Here is a 13,361-nt window from a genome sequence, read left to right as displayed (position 1 = left end):
CTCCAATCTAGGTACGTACCTCTTTCTTTTATCTTATTAATTACCTACTCGTTATTATTATTATTATTAATTCATGCAATTTCAATTCCCTGGATGATAGATATTAGTGGTGATGCTTTGCACGCTAGCCTTGGATTGCCACCAGCTATAACCGTAAGCATGGCCAAATCCGGAAAACTCGAGATTGCGGTGCGTTATAACCTCTCCACTAATATCACATGTGTATTTGTTATATATGTACATGTATTGCGTTTTAATATGTAATAATTATATGCTTGAAGCTTCCTTATTTGAGTAATGCGCAACTCATGCCAATTGTCGTGCAAGTCGATAAACTCGTGATGTTAGAGGAGAATGATGACTGTAGGAGCACAACCAGGTAATTACTGATTGATTAGTGGTCTAATAATTTATAATTTTGGGTTTAGAGTAGCAACTAATTAATTATATAAAAGTACTAATTCATTTTCATGTGTTAGTGCACAAGCACCTTCTAATTCATCGAAAAGCAGTGGCTATGGATTTCCTGAGAAGGTTAGTTTCATCGCTTACTTTAATTGCAGCCTTTTTGAACTTGATTCTTGACACTAGATTACTGACTTTAGTTTTTTAATTAGATAGCTGATGGAATGACACTACAAATACAGACTGTCAATCTGTTACTTGAAACTCATGGTGGTAGTAGACATCTCCAAGGAACAACTTGGTAACTTTATGATTTTTGTTAAGAATGTTTCGGCTGCTTCTTACAGAATGTTATTTCTCTTCTTATTTATTTGTTATTTATATGCAGGGCATCACCGATGGCATCTATTACTATCCGCAATCTGGTGCTGTATACCACAAATGAGAACTGGCAGGTCAGTTCCTAAATCCACGTCTACTTTAATAGCCAATGTGTTATAAATTATAATATCAAACAGTTTTTCTTGGAAAACAAATGATTATTCAGCAATTATGTGTGACAGGTTGTAAACCTAAAGGCAGCAAGGGAGTTCTCTTGTAACAAAAACTTCATTTATGTGTTCAGAGTAATTTTCTTGTGAATGTTTCTCTAAATTACATCTCATAATTTGCATTTTAGGTTCTTTATTGTTGGCATGTTATTTGTGATGGTATCTGTTTACACAAATGCATGCATATTTATGATTTTAAAGTGTTTTTATTTATTTATTTATTTATTTATTCAACAAATGACCAGAAACTTGAATGGGAGTATCTATCTATTGATCTCCTGCCTCATCCTGATATGCTATCAGAAAACTCGGAGGGGACTTCTAACCAAAAAGATGATGATGGTGCAAAACGAGTATTCTTTGGTGGTGAACGGTTTATTGATGGAGTCTCTGGAGAGGCTTATGTAACACAATGTTAACCCTCTTTAAGACTTGATATCCTGCAAACTTCCTGTCAATTTCATTTTATGAAAAACATTACCTTAATTCTATACAACTTCCCTTTTTTTTTATAATCAGATTACAGTACAAAGGACAGAGGTTAATTGCCCACTAGGTTTGGAAGTTCAAGTGCATGTTTCAGAAGCCATCTGCCCAGCATTAAGTGAACCAGGTTAGCAGAAGATTAACAATTAAGCGTATTTTTATTTATTAATGGGTCAAATTCATAATTTAGCTAAGGATATGGGTCGAATGGGTGAAATAGATCAGATTAAACAATTGTTATACAAGATAATAATATATATTTGTAATCATATTTGACTGATTTAAGTGTTTATAATATACAAAATATGAACAGGACTTCGAGCTCTTCTTCGCTTCTTCATGGGCTTATATGTTTGTCTTAACAGAGAAGATGTGAATTCAAATACTCAACAGGTTAAATCTTACTTTTTATACTTTTCCAGTTTGCAATATTTATCAAGTGCATTAATTGGCTTGTCTAAAAGCAACTCTTTTCTTGCAGCAATCAGCAGAAGCTGCAGGGCGTACACTAATCTCCTTTATGATAGATCATATATTTCTTGGGATCAAAGATACTGGTTTGTGATTTTTTACAAAGGAAATTTGTCTTCTTTTTTTCTGTTGTAGTAAACTATACATTTATATTCGGGTATATTCATGCCATAAATTAATGGCACTTATTGAAGACTCTGGATTCTACTTCCAGGGTTCCAGCTAGAGTTTCTGATGCAGTCACTTCTTTTCTCTCGGGTAGTTTTCCACAACACTTAAAAATTTAAATATCAAAGAGCTACATGTTTATGTTTTGCCCTAATCGTTTCTGCGTTTCATTTGATCTTGCAGGCAAGTGTCTCTGATGGAGAAACTGGCAAATGCTTAACTCAGTTCATGGTTGGTGGACTAATTTTAAGGTATACCTGCATTAATACCTTTGCATATCCTATTAATATTTGCCTACTTTTTGGTATTGATGTTCGGTATGGTAATAATTACTGACCGGCATTGGTGGCCTGTGATTTCATGCATTTGAAATCTTTTTAGATAGCACAGTTTTGTACAGATCTGATTTTTCTAGCAACTATGAACATCGCTTTTTTTATAGGCAGCATTACTTAGAATGACTTAGCAGAATCTAGGAACCAGAACATGTAGTCACATCACATAAGTATTAAAATTTTGTGATCATAGTAAACTTTTGTCACTGTCAAACTATGAAACTTACAGTTATGATAACTAATTTCAGGGATACTTACTCTCGCCCTCCATGCCCACTTGTGCAACCGTCATTGCAAAATGCTCCAGAGGAAATTCTACAAACTCCATATTTTGGTACGAACTGATTGATTTTTCATATTGTGTTGCTTATTAATCTGCAAAGTGCAAACACCACTTACTCATTTAAAAAATTGACAGTTTTCATTTTTTCTTATCAGGCAAAAATTTTTGTCCTCCAATATATCCACTAGGTGATCAGCACTGTGGACAAAACAACTCTATGTCACTCTTATCCATTCACTCCCTACTATTTATGCCCTCTCTTGCCCCACCTTCATTTTCTTCACAAACTGTGATCAACTGCAAGCCTCTAACGGTACAACAATGGATTTCATTATTAAAAGGTAAATTGCATAAAAGGCAACCAACTTTGTTCGAGTTTCTATTTCACGTAACCACTTATTTAGGCAATATGCACCATCAAACTCATAAAAGTTTTATGATAAACCCGACCTAGTTACCCGTTAACTTTGTCCATGTTGACTTTTCCTGATGCCACGCCTGGAAATTGGTTAACTTGAAAGATCAAAATTTTCAAAACTTCGATGTTTTTTTGTGAAGGAAAATGTCACATAATAGCAATATATTCGGTGGTCTGTTTTGGTAATTATATATATATATATATAGGATGAGTATCATTACATAACTGTAAAATTATTTAAGAACTTGAAGGAACCCTTGAAAACTAACGTTTTTTATAAAAATTTTTGTATGTTAATGTTCTTTGAGATTAGTTTTATCATTTTTTATATCTATATCTACAATTACAATTATGAAAATTAGTTTTTATACATATCTATGTTTTGTTTGACACCTATGTAAATTTGTTACTACATAACGTTTACATATATGTAAACTTGTGATTAATATATGTAATCAAAAAATTTTATATAAAATATGGTACAACTACTCTTAAATAATGTTAATATATAAAAAAATTAAAAAACTATATGGTTGTTGAGGGTTCCTAAGAGTTCTTAACTTTTTTAGAGTTCTTAAATGATACCAACCCTATATATATATATATATATATATATATATATATATATATATTCAACCCTGCTTGCGGTGCGTGCGTATAATGTATATATGTGTGAACCCTCGGGTGGGCAAAAGTGAAATTGCACCAATTTTGACGTTATTTTACTAATCTCGTGAAAATAACGTTAAAATTGGCGGAAGGTTAATCAGGCATCATGTGGTGGCGTTGATAGCCTAAAGACAAGGGTACATGCACCGATCAGCCGGTTTCCCGATGATTGAGTGTTATGTGCCTTATGTCCAAGGCTTGATGCAAAACTACTATCGAGCCGGGGGTCTCACCGGAAGCACCCTCTCTATCCCTATGGGGTAGAGGTAAGACTGTCTACATCTTACCCTCCTCAGACCCTACCATAGCTTTGCTATTGGTGGGATATACTGAGTACGATGATGATGATATATTCAACCCATTTTGGTAGTTATAACTTTTTGAGCGGCCTATTCTAGTATTTATAGCACAAAAACCGTAAAAAAATAAGCAAATAGGGATAAAAAAATTTCTATAGCAGAAGCAGCCTGTTAAAAAAAGACCAAAATGAATCAAAAACGTTTTGGTTATGGATAACCACCTAAAGTATATTGCTATTCATTAACATTTGCCCTTATTTGCGGCGATGAAAAAAGTTGGTCGCCTTTTCATGCAATTTGTCCTTGCTATATAAACAATCAAACATGCGTATTTAACTATTTTGGTTCTGTGATATGTTGCAACTCAATCCAGATTCATCTTCAAGAAGCATCATGTCTAAGAATATTATCCCTTTTAACTGATGGAATTTTTGTTAATCCTGATGATGTAGCACCTGATCCGTCCATCAGCACCCTTCATTTCAATATCAAGGAATTAAACATTACTGTTCCACTTGAGGCAAGAAAGCCTGATCATTTAACAGATCATGACAACTCTAAATACAACCTGTTTAAAGGGGCAAGGCTTCATATTGAAAACCTATACCTCTCTGAGTCACCTGCTATGAAGCTCGGACTGCTTAATCTTGACATGGATGCTGCATGTTTCTGTATGTGGGAAGGTCAACCGATTGACTCCAGCCAGAGAAAAATGACAGCTGGCGCTTCTCACATTGGTTTGTCTCTGGACACATGTAGCAATTCCATTGGAGGTTATGATTCACAATCAAACTCTTCAGAACTATGGAGGTGTATGGAGATGGTTGGTGTTTGTGTGCAGGTCGCGATGGTGACGTCAGACGGAAGCCCATTAAGAAGCATTCCGCCGCCTGGGGGAATCGTCAGAGTAGGAGGTGCTTGTGAAAAACTTGTGTCCAATATTTCGATTGAGCAGTTGTTTTACGTGTTGGATTTTTATTCATATATTGATAATGTTAGTGGTAAAATGGCGATGACTGGAAAAGATAAATGGAGTAATAAGATGGTTAAAAAGGAATCTTCTGATAATAAAAGTTTTAGCTAAAAGGGTCCTGTTGATACTGCCATCAGCTTAGCATTTAAGAACATGGAACTGAAGTTTCTAGAACCTTCTATGGACACTCAAGGAACACCTCTAGTTCAGTTTATTGGAGATGAGTTATCACTGCAAGTTGCTCATAGAACCTTGGGTGCTGCAATGGCAATTTCATCAACTATACGCTGGGACAGAATACTAGTGGATTGTGCAGCGAATGATATGTTGCCGCCTGGTGAAATGATAGCTGTATTTTGGGTGGAAAACAAGAGGGATGTTAGATCAAGAAACAACACAGACCTGATTCCATTTTTGAATTTAAGCATAGTGCATGTAACTCCATATGATGCACAAGATAGAAAGTGGCATAGCTTGCGTGTCGCTGGTTGTATTGCGGGTGTACGCTTTGCTGGCGGAATGAATTACAATGAAGCTTTACTTCACCTTGTTGGAATTCTAGGGCCAGATGGTGGGCCTGGAGTGGGGCTTTCTAAAGGTTTAGAGCGTTTATCTACAGGACCTTTGTCAAAACTGTTCGAAGCATCACCTCCATCTGTCAATGAGGTGAGGGAGGGTCAAAGTAAGCTATTTATCCAGTATGTTATGATTTTTACCATCTGTGGTAATTTTGATCCATACACTTCTGAATGGGTCGGGCTGTGATCTATCTTAAATGGGTTAAATGAGAACACACAAAAACATTAGCTAAAGGGGACGTCCAATGTCTATTTTGAATGCACAGATCTTTGTAAATTGTTTTACACGAAGAATTATATTATTATTATTTATATCATTAACCTTTTATAGTTTTCCAAAGGATAATGCATGTGAGGCCACCAATGTATTCTGCTTTTTCATTAAGAACACCCGTATATTAAAACTACTTTACAGGCGACAAACGTATGTATTCATTCTTATTTATACCAATTTCAGCCAAAAACATGCCTAATGATGAAAATGCCCTTCAGAACAAAGTCAAAATACCGTTATACGGACCTATCAAAAGGCAATGATTTGATGTAAAAACACTTGGGTATTTTTGTCATTTTATAATTTTCTGGTACGTTTTTTAGTTGTGTATTGAACAATACAATACTGAATACATTCTTGGGTAGCCTATAAAGCAGTTTCAATAAACGGGTAGCCTCCATATATATTATCCTTTTTTTAAAAAAAGGATAATTACTTGTTATTCAGTTCTTCAGATTAAATATTATGCATTTCTCATTTAGATAAAAGTATAGGGGGTGACAAGAACACTAGTTACTTGAGCTTGGGTGCACCAGAAGATGTGAACATATCACTAGAATTGAATGATTGGCTATTTGCCCTGGAAAGCATGGAGGTAATGTTGGAAAGACGTATATTCAATGATCTTGAGGATTCTTACAGAAACAGAGGATCTTGGCACACGTGTTTTGAGAGTATTAAAGTTCAAGCAAATGGAAGCCAAAATGACAATGAATCACATAAGTATCCTGTTGAAGTAGTCAAGGTATGTATTTAGTATTTGAATTTGTAAGAGTTCCCAACTTTGTATTTCAGTTGATTAGGCATGTAAACTAACTGAACATTTATTTAATAATAATCGCACAAGCGACCGAACATGAATAACTAAACGAACAGAGCTTTCTTGTCTGTGTCTGTTCTTTAAGATGTTCATGTTTTTTTATGTTTGTTAGTTAACGCTATAAATGAACGGTTCATGAACGTAAATGAACAAACATAACTGAGCTAAAACCATTAACGAACGCATACGAACAAACTTAAACAAATGTGAACTAAGGAATATAAATGGACGTAAACGAATGAACATAAACTAAACGAATTTAAATAAAGGAACGTTCATGAACATAAATTAACGAACAAGACATGTTCATGACTTCATGTTCAGTCGTTTACTAGATAAATAAACATAAAAGAACTTCCCGCCGAATGGTTCACGAACTTTTCATTGGACGTTCGGTTAGTTTACAAGCGTACAGTTGATACATTTTTATAACTTTGTGTGGTTTTAGGTTCGTGTTGACAGCTGGAAGACAGTGAAACCTCAGCAAATGGAAGATGCACTCACAAAAGTAGAGTCGAATGATGGGATAGATCTTGATTTTGGCATAGCACTTTCTCAAGATAATGATGTCAGTCACACGATTAGTTATGCACTGGAAGATTTAAAAATTTCCTCAAAACAACCGGTGAGTTGTGTTGAGCGTGTATGATTTGAACCCATTTTCGTGTTGTGTTTTAGTTGCTTGACAGGAATTATCGCCCCTAGTATTTTGGTCTGTGTTTCCAAAGGATTGTGTGGTATTGACCAATTAGAATTATAAGCTTCTGATATCTGTTGATATTCTGCAGATTGAGGTGGTTGTAAATAAGGAAGAAATTCAACATTTTTCTGAATTATGCAAGATGGAAATTGGTTCATTGGGGCGAATAGCTGCTGGGATCATGCGATTACTTAAGCTTGATGGGTCAGTTAATCAGGCAACACTAAATCAACTAAGCCACCTTGGTAATTTCCTATATCATGTGTTTTGATAATTGTGACATGCTATGAAAGAATTAGTTTGAACTTTGAAGTAGTTTGAACCTTGGTAATTTCCTTTATCATCTATTAGCTTCCAAAAAAGTTAATTAATACACTCTTATTGTGATCATGGTGTGGTATTATTGTATTTTCTTTTTTCTAGTTGCCTATTTTCGTTTAAAATATATTTATTCTTTTATAAAGTTTTACACATAATGTTCTATACCGTTTTGAATATAATGTTACGATGGGTTTATCTTTAGCCACATTTCATATAAATTGTATAACAAAATGAGCCGCTTTGATGAATTTTGACACGGCTCAACTTTTTATAAAACTTGTATTGAAATGTATATAAAGATAAACTCATTGGAATGAAATATTCGAATTTATCTAAAAATATTATATTTTAGAAGTAATAAAAGAAAATAAAAAGAAAAAATGATACCCTTATCCTATTGTTTTTATTGGATTTACCCCATGTCACATCATATCGCTGCTTTTACTCACAAGGAGGTACATTCAACATATAGAGAGATGTTTAGCCTCATCTTAGTTTTTGGGATGAGAATTGTATAACCCAAGAAACGAAAAGCGAACTTGTCAGGAAACCTATCGACTATCGCCAACGCCTAGATAAAGTTAAAAAAGTGTTCAAATTATGATTACAACTTTTTTTATGGGTTTCACATCACAAAAGGGTGTCTTTTAAGGTGGTTTTTATGCTTAACTAACATCCGCCTACTACCTTTAACCATGAAGTGTTACCCTTAAATTAATATTTCAGAAGATCTCATATATTTTCAATACATTTTGTGCGATTTTCGACATACTCCCATTTTAGCCAGTTTAGATAATTTACCCATTGCAGGAAGTGAAGAGAGATTTTCTCCAAGAAAGCAGATCACAGATACTAAACCTCCTAGCTTTGACCATGGTCAAACTTCAGTTTCACTTCTAGATAACCAACATTCTTCACTCGAGTCAACGATATCTTCACTTGATACAGAATTGTTGGATTCACAGTCCAACTGTGAAACCTTCTTGGCTGAGCTAAGCACATCAGATTCTAGCAATCCCCATTTTCATAATGTACAACAACTGGCCCAGAAACTAGAGAGTATGAAGAGATTACTAACCAAGTTGCGGACTCAGGTATGAATACTTTCTTGATCATGTAACTTTATTTATTCTTTTGTATAGTAGTTTACATGTATAATGTACAAGTAACTGCATCATTAGGTAAATTTTTTGTAATAGTCAACGTATGAATGTTGACCGGAAATTCTGTACGAACAGTTGGTAGAATTAGTGAAACTTAGTTGGTGTCACGGACCCTTCCATAAGGGTCCAGTGGCACATGACACCAGATAAAAATTTTGTTGTATAGTATATCTTATACTTGTTTTTAACGTGTTATATGCATATCCGACCCTTGAGCCAAGCCGGCTTGTAAGCTACTCAATATCGGCTTGTTAAAAGCTCAAATCGAGCCAAGATTGAGCATTGAAATAAGCTTTTTTAATAACTGGGCCCGAGCTACAATAAAGTATATCAAGCTCAAGAACCTAAACAAGCCTAGTTATTATATAATTTTGATTTAATGTATCTAATATATGCGATAATATATTATATATAAAATTTAATAAGAATAACTAAATGATATATATTATCTTACATATAAGAATAATAATTAAAAAAATGTATAAAAATAATAAAACTATACATAAATTAATTAATAAATGATAAACAAGCCGAGCTCGAGCTCTTCTAGGTCAAAACGAGCTGAGCTCAAGCTTTCGTAAGGTAAAACGAGCCGCACTAGCATTGTCTCGCTCAGCTTGTTTACATGTGATACTCATTTGATGTGAGAGAACGTAAAAGATTTTAAGGTCCGTGATTGGCCTTGGCGTGACTCATTTTAAGGGCAACTAAATTTGAAAGAAGAGTGGAATCTCTTATCATTGTTATGACTGAGAAAAACTGGAAGTACAAATTTGTCGCCCCACTACGGTTTGTCTAAATAGTAATTTAGCCGGATAATATTGAACAAAAATTTTAAACCTTCTTGTATTGATGATATATATGATACTTATCTATATCTTTTTTCTCTTGTCACTGATTACTGTTCATATATTCGTAGGGTTATGCACTTATGCTGAATACATAAACAATTTATGAAGTCCCTATAAGCATTTATGCATAGTGCATTGAAGATAATCACATGTAATGAGACAAGGGAAAAAATGCACGATAACGAAAGTAAACAAAAAACACAATACGAGAATTTTAAAATCAACAAGCTAGAAATCGAAAAACGAAAACCTAGAATTTGATATCGTAGAGCAAACTAGACGGTTTCAGTGCCGCTAGTTTGAGTTTAACCGGAGTCCATTTGATATTCTTTCTATGACTTTCTAGTTTTAAAAGACTATGTATTTGAACTAGTCCTACATTTCAAATCAAATTTTGATAATTTTTAATTATTTGAAAAGTGTCAACTAAGATTACATCTAAAGGAACAAATCAGTGATTATTAATTTGTATTAAATAACAATATACTTGAAATTGATGGATTTTAAGACCGTTGACATCGTAATCAATTATGTTAAAGAGTTGCCATTACGTCAATTTTCATAATTGGATTTTAGTGTAATATAATAATTAAAATTTTAACTCGTCTAGGTATGTTTTTAACTTTTATCCGATGGGGAAAATACAAAGAAACATAAGTTGGGCATGTTTTTGTCCAACGGAGAAAATACAAAAAAAAATAGGGACAAGGTTGACGTTTAGAATGTTATCCAAACCGCACCCCAATTACTCTGATTAAAAGCTAAATTATTATTGATATAAAATTATATTTTATAATCATATTTGACATGATGATATATGCAAATTTAAGGATTTAGAAAATGTTAGTATATCTGAATAAACACGGATCTAATCCTAGTTAGGATTATTATATCTATATTTTCATCGGGTATGGGTTAACAGGTGAACCAGGCTAAAATGAGTAGAGTCAAGCTAGATCTACATCTGATCCTGCAAAATAAAACCACCGTGAGCTTCTTACGAGAAAGACAAGATGGAGGGTCTTCCCGTAACCACCCCAGCATAAGAATAAGTATTGTATTTAACATGGGAAGTGTGAATCAGGGCCGGCTTCGAGGAAGCCAAAAAAGTTTTGGGCCGAAGGCGAAAATCTTTGAGGCAAGTAAAAGGAGTATTTTGTTGGTTTAAACAATTTAATTTTTATATGGGTTTACTTGCTAATAATTTGGGTTGTGTAAAAAACTTTTGTATAAAAATAGGATTAAATATTGTCTCAACTGATACTAGAAACCATAACCTTTTGGCTAAGAGTAATACTCATTTGACACTACACCAAGCCAGTGGTTATGTAATTAAGTTTAAACATTAAATATACATATTGTATTTAATAAAAATACATTGGTAGACCAGAGAGAGGGGTAAAGCTCCTTGGAGGGGCTGTTAGTCGAGATCCCTACTTTATTAAGGAGTTGGCGAGGCGGAGAGCATCTCGTGCGGTTGATCTTATGAAACTCTTACATTGCCTTAGGGATCCCCAGATCGAACTCCTCCTGCTTAGGTCTTGCATGGGGGTTGCTAAGTTGCTTTTTGGGTTACGAACATGCCACCCCCATATGATAGATGATGCGGTATCCTGTTTTGATAAGGGGCTTCGAGAAGCCATCGAAGACATAGTTGTATGTGGGGGCTCGTTCTTTGGTGATCTTCAGTGGCGACTTGCATCCTTACCGATGCGCTTGGAGGGTTTAGCCCTTCTTTCGGCTCATGATGTTGGGGTTTACGCTTTTGTAGCGTCGAGGGTTCAGTCTTAGAAGCTACAGAATCACATCTTAAGGAATAGCGGAGTTGTCGACCTGGACTCAGACTACGTGCAGGCCCTGGAACGCCTAAATGGCGCTCTCCCAGACTTTGACATTGGTGGTTTCTCTAATAAGGACACCGCCCCACCAAAGCCTCAAAAAACTTTGACGAATGCCCTTTTTGGCAAAATCACTCAGAGCCTGGGAGAAGTTTTTAGATTGTCCCCCCGACAGAAGGCGGTTATTGAATGCTTATAAGGTCCTCATGCCCAAGATTTTCTGATCGTTATCCCGATTGATGACTTGGGCCAAAGCATGTATGCGGTCGAGTATAGGGCTATTCTTAAGTACCGTTTGATGGTCCCAATGTACCCAGAAGACGAAACATGTCCGATCTGCCGTAAGGCTTGCCTGGATAAATTCGGAGAGCATGCGGTTCATTGCAAGGAGATGCATGGGTTTAAATACCGACATGATTGGGTGCGGGACGTTCTTTGGGACATCTTAAGGCGAGCTGGGATATCAGCTAAAAATGAAGCCCCCGTAAATTTCCTTACAGTCCCCACGGAAGGGAGATCCACTCTACGACCGGCAGATTTGCTCGTCTTTGGTTGGGCCGGGGGAAAACACGCTTGTGTTGACCTCACAGGGGTATCTCCCTTAGCTGGTTTGAGGGATAATGGGTTTGTAGCTGGGCAAGCAATGAAAAGGGTTGAAAAGAAGGTGGAGAAACATGCTAAAGCCTACGAAGAGAACCAACATGTTTTTGTCCCTCTGGCTTTTGATACCTTTGGCTCCTTGGCACCGGAAGCTATCCGTTTCCTAACCAGGGTCCAACGGGTTGTGCATAGCAATGTGTCGACTCCAAATGGACAGGGGTATGTCTTTAGCAGGTTAGGGTTTGCAATTCAGAAAGGGGTGGCGGCGCAGCTTGTTGCCCGCCTACCTGCTATGTTGATGTAATATCTATGTTTCTATATAATGAAAGAAATATAATTTAAAAAAAAAATTCGGACCTAATGGGGTGTCGGGCCTATGGCCGTCGACCACCCTGCCACCCCCAAGGGTCGGCCCTGGTGTGAATGAATACCTCATAGTGATGAATTAGGTATTTATAGCCGGTGGTGAGGCAATATGATTGTTAGAGTTGTCGCTATCTGAAAGATAGTTCTTTCTACCTGAATGGACACGTGGTTGCTTTTGATAAAAGATGACAACTAGCCATGTGTCTGGGCGTAACAGAATGCTCAGCTGGCCTCTCGTGATTGGTTGTGTCATCACGTGCTCTCCATAAAGAGATAAATGTCGCTATCAGGGAATATTTCCACCAATCTTCTATAATAGAGTTGGTTGTATATATGTGAAGTTGTTTGTTTGTTCTTCCGCATGCGGAAAACTTCCGCATCTCGGGTAGCTCCCATGTTCTTTGGTATATAACTCCCACGGATTGTGCCCATGATTCGAAGGTATTGTAAATGACCGGCGGGTGGTTCCCCGGAGTGTCCTGCATGACCCGCAAGTATTATTTCATGGATCATTGGATCTTTTTATTACCCTACCTCTATAATATCCCAATTTATTAGTTTAAAAATTAAAGACCCAATTACAAATTTTGTCCTTTAAAAAAAGCCAAATTACGGTTCGTGTCCTTTCCTTGCAGGCGGTGTCCTTTAAACTTTTTTTTTCTACACGTTATGTCCTTTACGCTAACTGGGTTAGAAAAACTCAGTTAAATGCCCTCACGTGAGACGCATGTGAGGGCATTTTTGTCTTTTCACCACCTGCAACTTCTTCCTCTTTCTTCTTCATTTTTCTTC

At 35.9% G+C, this 13,361-nt stretch overlaps 1 pseudogene across 1 annotated transcript; it reads left to right on the top strand.

Moving 5' to 3' along the window:
- The first annotated feature begins 308 nt into the window (after positions 1–308).
- LOC143545209 (uncharacterized) lies at positions 309–9,038 on the top strand (annotated as a pseudogene). The gene is made up of 18 exons (XR_013137388.1): positions 309–379; positions 480–534; positions 618–706; positions 794–860; positions 969–1,031; positions 1,202–1,360; positions 1,476–1,569; positions 1,756–1,835; positions 1,924–1,999; positions 2,128–2,171; positions 2,265–2,332; positions 2,665–2,750; positions 2,855–3,012; positions 4,459–5,740; positions 6,405–6,655; positions 7,179–7,355; positions 7,519–7,675; positions 8,562–9,038. The product of XR_013137388.1 is annotated as an uncharacterized LOC143545209 (transcript).
- Positions 9,039–13,361: the final 4,323 nt, after the last annotated feature.

Source organism: Bidens hawaiensis, unplaced genomic scaffold, assembly GCF_021521415.1.
Source record: "Bidens hawaiensis isolate Kalapana, Puna unplaced genomic scaffold, B.hawaiensis_p1.1 tig00013870_1, whole genome shotgun sequence".
Classification (NCBI taxonomy): Eukaryota; Viridiplantae; Streptophyta; class Magnoliopsida; order Asterales; family Asteraceae; genus Bidens; species Bidens hawaiensis.
The sequence above is the reverse complement of the archived record's forward strand: the minus strand, read 5'-3'. Positions and strand labels throughout refer to the sequence as shown.